Genomic DNA, 7,938 nt, shown 5'->3' on the forward strand with positions numbered 1-7,938 from the left:
CCTTGTTTTGCATGTAGCTGTAGTTTGCTTTGAAGAGTATTCCATTGTACAATTTGTCCACCCTCCTGCTGGTCTTGGTTGTTTCCGGTTTGGGGCTCTCACGAATAACACTGCTGTGAACATTCTTGTACATGACGTTTTGTAGACACAGTGCCCATTTCTCCTCAGACTATCCCCAGGAGTGCTAGGTCACGGGGTTTAGCTTTAAGCATTTAGCTCTAGCTTAAAGTTTATGTGTTAAGCCTTAGGAGTTTCTCCCAGTTTCCATTGGCTGCTCTCCCACAGCAGTGTGCGGGGGGGTCCAGCTGTTCCACACCCTCGGTGCTTAGCACCATCAGCCCATGGCTTGGCCCTGGAGGGGTTTGTTGACAGGCTCCCTGAGTTCCACTATACAGCCGGGCTTGTCCCCTGCTGTACAGCCCTACTTTGCTAGGTCCTTTTCCATCAGGGAACCCACGTCTCAGCGCCACACAGATGCCTGCACCGGCTCTTTGTGAAATAAGGCACCTCTAAGTTCAGAGTAACACAACCCTCCCTGGCCCTCTCCTCATCCCTGGCTACTGGGCAGGGGGGACTGAGCCCAGCCTCAGGCCCCCTCCCCTCTCTTACAGACCCAAGCCTCCAGGGACTGAACTGGTATCCTGTGAATGAAGGAGGTGCGAGCCTGTTTTGATGTCCTTGAGGGGAGGATCAGAATGGGGGTGAAGAGAGCCCATGTGCTGTTAACTGTCCTTCGCGACACAGAAGCACATTTCAGAGTCATTGAGGATGAAGGCTCAGAAGACCCTGAAGCGACTTCAAAGGAATTGCTCAAATCACCGGTGGGGAGAAGGTCTGAGCTAAGACGGCAGGGTCAGGGAAAGAGACCTGAGGACACCTTGTTTGGAGACAAAAGATTGCAGAGCCAGAATTGACTTGGGCAACTGTCGGAAGGTGGCTCTGTCCTTAGGGGCAAGACAGTGATCTGGTTCTAGGCCTGAGCTGTGGGATGAGGACACAGGCCCCCCTGGCCCGTCCGAGGGGTTTCTGGCTCCACGTGCGACCCTGGGCACACAGGAAGTTTTTGGCACCCAGAGTCTGGCCAGTCTTCCTCCTGCTCCATCCCTCCTCCTTCCCTCACACCCTCCTTTTCCCTCCCACAGGCCCCCACCCTGTTTCTCTGTCTTCAAATTTTATTTTTTAAAGCTTATGTATTTATTTTGAGAGAGAGAGAATCCCACGTGGGGCTCGAACCGATGAACCGTGAGATCACGACCTGAGCCAAACCAGGAGCCAGATGCTCAACCAACTGAGCCACCCAGGTACCCCTCAAATTTTATTACTTTTAATTTAAGTTGGTTTATGTGATTCAAAATTTAAAAAAAAATTAATTCTTTTTCTATTTTTGAGAGAGAGAGAGAGACAGAGGGCAAGTGGGGGAGGGGCAGAGAGAGAGGGAGACTCAGAATCCGAAGCAGGCTCCAGGCTCTGAGCTGTCCGCACAGAGCCCAACGTGGGGCCCGAACTCATGAACCGTGAGATCATGACCTGAGCAGAAGCCGGACGCTCAACCGACTGAGCCACCTAGGCGCCCCGTTTACGTGATTCAAAATTTTAAAAATTCAAGGAAGTTTGTCATTCCTTGTCCCCAGTCTCCCAGTTCCCCTGCCAGAGGCAACCAGTTTTGCCAGTTGCATGTGGAACTTTCCAGACAAACATTAATACCCTTGTACGTGCACGTGCTGGTGTGGGTCCCTTTGTTATACAAATGGGAGCAAACTGTTCACACTGGCCTAGGCCTTGTTTTAAAAAATTTTTTGTTTTTATTAAATATTGAGCAGATACAAAAATAGCAGTTATACAATAATATATAAATTAAAAAATCCACCGCACGATAAGCCGCCTGGTAACTGCCACCTGCCCTAGACAAAGAAGCAGAACTTCTAACGTCTCTGTGGCCATTCCCACCCCGCCTTCTCTTTCCCCAAATACTACTCTGAATGTTATACTTGTCATGCCCTTTTTTTTCCCCTTTATAGTCCTGCCATATGTTTAAATCAGCACACTATTTATTTGTTTGTTTATGTGTTCATTCATTTAATTTTTTTTTTCTTGAGAGACAGAAAGAGAGTGAGCAGGGGAGAAGAGAGAGAGGGAGAGAATCTTAAGCTGAGCATGGAGCCCAACTTGGGGTGTGATCCCACAACCCATGACCCAAGCTGAAATCAAGGGTCGGATGCTCAACTGACTGAGCCACCCAGGCACCCCAGCACACGATAAATATTGTGTAGTGACTCACCTTTTTGATTTTGAAGAGAAGGAAGTATATTGCATGCAGCCTTACACAACTTGCTTTGATACCATCCATGACTATGATTCTGAGATTCAGTTATGCTGATATGCATGGCTGTTGGTTCATTTTCTTCATTTCTAAAAATTTTTTCGGGGTGCCTGGGTGGCTCAGTCAGTTAAGCGTCCGACTTCAGCTCAGGTCATGATCTCGCGCTCCGTGAGTTCGAGCCCCGCATCGGGCTCTGTGCTGACGGCTCAGAGCCTGGAGCCTGCTTCCGATTCTGTGTCTCCCTCTCTCTCTGCCCCTCCCCCGTTCATGCTCTGTCTCTCTCTGTCTCAAAAATAAATAAATGTTTAAAAAAAAATCTTAAAATTTTTTTAATGTTTATTCATTTTTTTTGAGAGAGAGAGGAGACAGCGTGAATAGGGGAGGGGCAGAGAGAGAAGGAGACGCAGAATCCAAAGCTGGCTCCAGACTCTGACCTGTCAGCACAGAGCCCGACACGGGGCTCGAACCCACGAACCGTGAGATTGTCACCCGAGCTGAAGTTGGACGCTTAACTGACTGAGCCCACCCAGGTGCCCCTGCAAGCAGGTTCATTTTCACTCTGTATGAATTCCATTGTGTTCAGATAATGGCATTAAGTTTTCATTGTACTATTTAAGACATTTGGGTTGCTTCCAATTTTTTGCTTCTAGGAACAGTACTGGTGTGAATGTTGTTTATTGTTTCTTTTTTGGTGTGTATGTTTGGGGACCTTGCTGGGGACTTGGGTACAGATCTTCCTTGGGCAATTTGCGGGATCCTAGGGAATGCACCTTGTCAACTTCAGCAGATAATGCCAAGCTGTCTTCCGGAGTGGTTGTATCAATTCACACACTTGCCAACATGCTTAAGAATTCCCTTTGCCCCACTTCCTCGCCAACACTTGGAATTAACAGTTTTGAAAAATTTCCAGACTGATAACGTGTAAAATTATCACTCAGCATGCTTTAAAATTTTATTTCCCTGGGGCACCTGGGTGGCTCAGTCGGTTAAGCACCCAACTCTTGATTTTGGCTCAGGTCGTGATCTTCTGGTTGGTGAGATCGAGGCCCATGCAGGGTTCTGCACTGACAGCAACAGAGCTTGCTTGGGATTCTCTTTCCTTCTCTCTCTGCCCCCCTCCTCCTCTTTCTCTCTCTCTCTCTCAAGATAAATAAACAAACTTAAAAAAGATTTCTTTTCCTGATTATGCACATCGCATTTTTTTTTTTAACGTTTATTTATTTTTGAGACAGAGAGAGACAGAGCATGAACGGGGGAGGGGCAGAGAGAGAGGGAGACACAGAATCGGAAGCAGGCTCCAGGCTCCGAGCCATCAGCCCAGAGCCTGACGCGGGGCTCGAACTCACGGACCGCGAGATCGTGACCTGAGCCGAAGTCGGACGCTTAACCGACTGAGCCACCCAGGCGCCCCATTATGCACATCGCATTTTTTCTTTAAAATATATTTTGGTGATTGTTCCATATCAGAGCAATGAGAACTTCTTCCTCCTTTTTTGGGCTGGAGAGTGACCTATCAGATGAAAATCTGACTGATGTGACCAATTCCTTATTGATACACACGGAGTTGGCCCCAGTGTTTCCCAGACAATCCCGCAATGAATACGTGTATGTTGGTGGTAAAGTGTATCTGTTCGCGGAGGAGTCTGTGTACTTTTCTTACATAGGAACCTCCTGAAACGTTTAGATGAAAATGGAAGACCGTTTTTGCTCACCTCTGGCACTGTGCCTATTTCCAGAAAACTCCCTTCATTCCCTGAGTTCCCCAAGGTGGGAGCCGCATATGCCCTGTCTTGTTTCATTGCACTGTCTTTTTCCTCAGATGATGATGTTCATCTTCCCCCGCCCCACCCCCCGCACCCCGTCCTTCCCTCTGCACCAACCCAGAACCATCTTGTTGGCGTCTACACCGCCACCCCCACCACCAGAGAGATCACTCAGGGACAGTCCCTGCCCCAGCATCTCCTTCTTATGACCATCCCTGTCTCAGAATTAGTATTCCTTGAGGGGCTGGACTTGGCTCGGCCCTGATGGAGAAGAATAGAAACTAAGGGAGTATATAGTCTCAAAGGGGTCGGGGCAGCACATACACAGAAACAACCAGAGGGGCTAGGATGGATTCCAATCCAACACCCATCAGCTATGATACCCTGAACAAACCCCCATGTCCCTGAAGCTCACTTCTTTATAGAACGGGGACAGTAACATGTCTCTGGGGCTCAGGGCACCCCACGTTCAGGCCCTTGTGAGTCATAGCTCTCTTTGTTACCGAGGATACTTCTAATTCAAGGAAGCCACGGTGGTGCTATTTTAGATGCAAATTCTGAGTCTGAAAGTACCTGGAGGAAGGGGGAAATCAGAGGGCCTTCCTGGAGGAGGAGATATTTGTGCTGGATCCATCCAGACAGGCATCATTTAGACAAGTGGGGAAACCTCCCTTGAGGACGAGATCCTTGAAATCCGAAGCATGGAGAGTGAAGGTGGAAAATGCTTGAGGAGGGGTGAGTGATCTGGGGAGAGACATGGAGTGTAAAAGGTGTGGGACCGAGTGCTGGAGATGTGGCTGGATCTCCATCTTGGAGGCCTCCGTGGGCAAGCGAGGTCCTAGGGAGGACTCAGGAATCTGAGGTGTACCTACTATTCAGACGCACTCTGGCATGTTTGAGAATTGCTGTTTTCAACAGAGTGAGGGGCTGCAGAGCAGCGTGAAGGGGTGTGGGGCTCAGTAGAGCTGATCCCTGTTACCAGAGAGCCCAGCAGCCTATCTGCAGGGTTTTTCTCTGGGAGGAAGAATTGTATTGCATTTGACTCAGGACACTCCCCTCGCCCCCCAGCCCCACACACCCTCTGCTTGGACCTGGTAGCCCGGAGGCACAGGGACTCCCTGGGGCTGGGTGCCTGGGGCATTGCATGTACCCTCCAGGAAGTCTGGAAGCTGATCTGGAGAGTGGGAAGCCCTGGCTGGTGAACCAGCTACAGCAACCATTTTCCGTCTGAGTGCTTTAAACTCAGCCTCAGTCTCCCGAGTCCAGGTGGGTTACACCAGGAGGTGTTACCACATTACTATGCCCCTTTCATGCAGGAACAGAGCCTCAAAGAGGTTGAGCGACTCATGCAAGCTCCCACAACTGGGAAGAGGTGAAGCTAGGATTCACGCCCGGCTCCCTGATTCCACAGCCCACACAGTGTTCCTCGCCCCACCCCCTCCCCTGTACATACTGCATTTACAGGGCCTCCAAAATCAAAAAGGGCAGACGGATATACAGTGATACTCCTCTTCCTACCCTTCCTAGAGACAACTAATGGGACTATGGGACTCGTTTCTTATAACTACTTTTAGCATCTTCTGTGCCTATATAAATAAAAATATTCCATAGATACTCTCCCCTGCTTCTTTGAACAAAAAATGGTAGCATCCTACATACTGCTTTGCACCTAGTTTTTTTTTTTCCTTAGTATTCTCAGCAGTCTTTCTATGTCAGTTCACAGAGAACTTTTCTTTTCTTTTCTTTTTTCTTTTCTTTTTTTTCCCTTTCCTTTCCTTTCCATAGGCTCCATGCCCAACATGGGGCTTGAACTCACGTCCCTGAGATCAAGAGTCACATGCTCCACCGACTGAGCCAGCCGGGCACCCCTCCTTATCCTGCTTTATAGCCCATATATACAACCCCTGCTCATTTTGGTGGGTATTCAGGGGGCTTCTGAACTCATGCTGCTCTAAACCATTCTGCAGTGAACAGCCTTGAGCTCAGGTCATTTTCCATGAGCAGGAATATCTTTTGGGAGGAGCTCTTGGACGAGAATTACTGACTACACTCAGTACCACCATTGTATTCTCCCCAATTCTGCTCATAGGCTTAACAATAAAAACACTTCCTCCTGTAACCTGACCCCTCTAGCATTTTCTCCCATAGACTCTGGCTATCTTTTGGGTGCTTCTTGGCAGGGGAAATTCCATGGGCCAAATTCTGAATCTCTGTGCTCAGCGCGCAGGAGGCAGGCACTCAACACAGTGAGCCACACACACTCCTCCAGAGAGTCACCACTTACCTTTGTGGAATCTTTCCTCAAAGGGGGATGATCGCTCCCTTTTGCAGGTGGGCAAGCTGAGGCTCAGAGACACCAGGCGTGCCCTTGGGTGCACTCGGCTGGGGCCTCGGAGGCTGAGGAGGAACTAAATCCCAGGGCTCCTCACGCCCAGCGGACTCCCTGACCTTGGCCCACACTGCCTCCCAGCGGCTCTCAATGAGTGGAGGAAGGACCCATGTCTCAGCTCTGATCTCTGGCTGGTTTTCCATGCAGAGAAATAGGAAGGATGCGGGGCCTTCCAGGCCTGCTTTTATTTGCTTGTTTATTTGCCAACAGAGATGAGAAAGAGTAGAATATCTAGCCAACATTTCTTTTAGTCCTCCCACACTCCAGGCTAATCTCTCTGCATATATCCGCTCATTTACTTCTCAGAGGCGGAAGGGGTAGGTGCTGTTATGACCCCCGCTGTCCGATCCGGTGAACTGAGGATGAGTGAGGAGTGGGGCTGGGATTAACACCGGGCAGAACCCAAATTCTTCACTCCCCTACGCCAGGGCCTCTCAGTCAACGGCTTCCCATAGATGACACTCCTAAATTATCATTATAATTGCATTATTGCATTACTGCATTATTGCATCATTGCATCATTGCATTATTGCAAATTTCTGTTGGAATGGTGGCTGCCTCCTTGGTATTTCAGGAGAAGCAAGAAGACCCCTCACGCCTGAAAAACAAAACACCTTCCCATCAGCTTAGGGCTGCTTTCGATGGCACGCGTAGAGCTCCGTCTCTTAGGCTGACAACTTGGATCCTGGACGAAACAAGACTCTCCCAGGTACTTCCCCACCCTTCAATGCTCAGGCCTGCCTTTCGTGACAGAAACAGCTCTCTCCCTTCCTGTAGGTCTTATAAAAGCAACAGAGGACTTCCCGAAATGTAACATTAAATTGCACTGGTAAATATGTCCTTATAAGCTCCGCCACTCACCGCTGTCAGTTTAATGGATTACCTGAGGGTCTTAGCTCCCCGCTTACTGTCCTCTCTCCGCTGGTCCTGCCACCGTGCTCGGTGCTTTCGTCTGTCATCCACTGATGTCCTGGCCTCCCCGTTCCCTGATTTCCTCTCCTGCAGTGGCTCAGCTACTCAGCCCCACGGTCAAGCCCTGGGCCCTCCAAAGATCCCATGTTCAAATTTCTTCCTAGCTCCTTCCTTCAAGCCTTCGGCTCGACGGGCCCCACAGTCACTGACTCACTACCTTTTCACTGTCCCCTCCAAGCCCCGCCTCCCCTCCTTTCCCAGCCTCAACTCCCCAGTTAGTCACTACGGCTTTTTCTTTCTTGCCTACACCTCTCACATCTCAAGCTTGCTAGATCCTAGTCACTCTGCAAAATCCCCACCCAGTTAAATCCAGGTCTCCTGCCCCATGGTCCTGGGTTCTCTGCTACTGCTATGTCACATGCAGTCACTTGCCCAACTGTCCTTACCCCTAAAAGAGGCAGAGAAAATGTTTTGTCTATGCCACACTCAGGGCTCAGATGAAAAATGCTGTCTGTGGGGGCGCTTGGGTGGCTCAGTTGGTTAAGCATCTGACT

General features: G+C 49.5%; 1 non-coding gene across 1 annotated transcript; it reads right to left on the reverse strand.

Annotated features, from left to right (window-relative positions):
- Positions 1-5,874: 5,874 nt before the first annotated feature.
- TRNAK-CUU lies at positions 5,875-5,947 on the reverse strand. Its single transcript has one exon. It is a non-coding gene; the product is annotated as a tRNA-Lys (tRNA).
- Between the last annotated feature and the right edge of the window lie 1,991 nt (positions 5,948-7,938).

Source organism: Panthera leo, chromosome B2 (assembly GCF_018350215.1).
Source record: "Panthera leo isolate Ple1 chromosome B2, P.leo_Ple1_pat1.1, whole genome shotgun sequence".
Taxonomy (NCBI): domain Eukaryota; kingdom Metazoa; phylum Chordata; class Mammalia; order Carnivora; family Felidae; genus Panthera; species Panthera leo.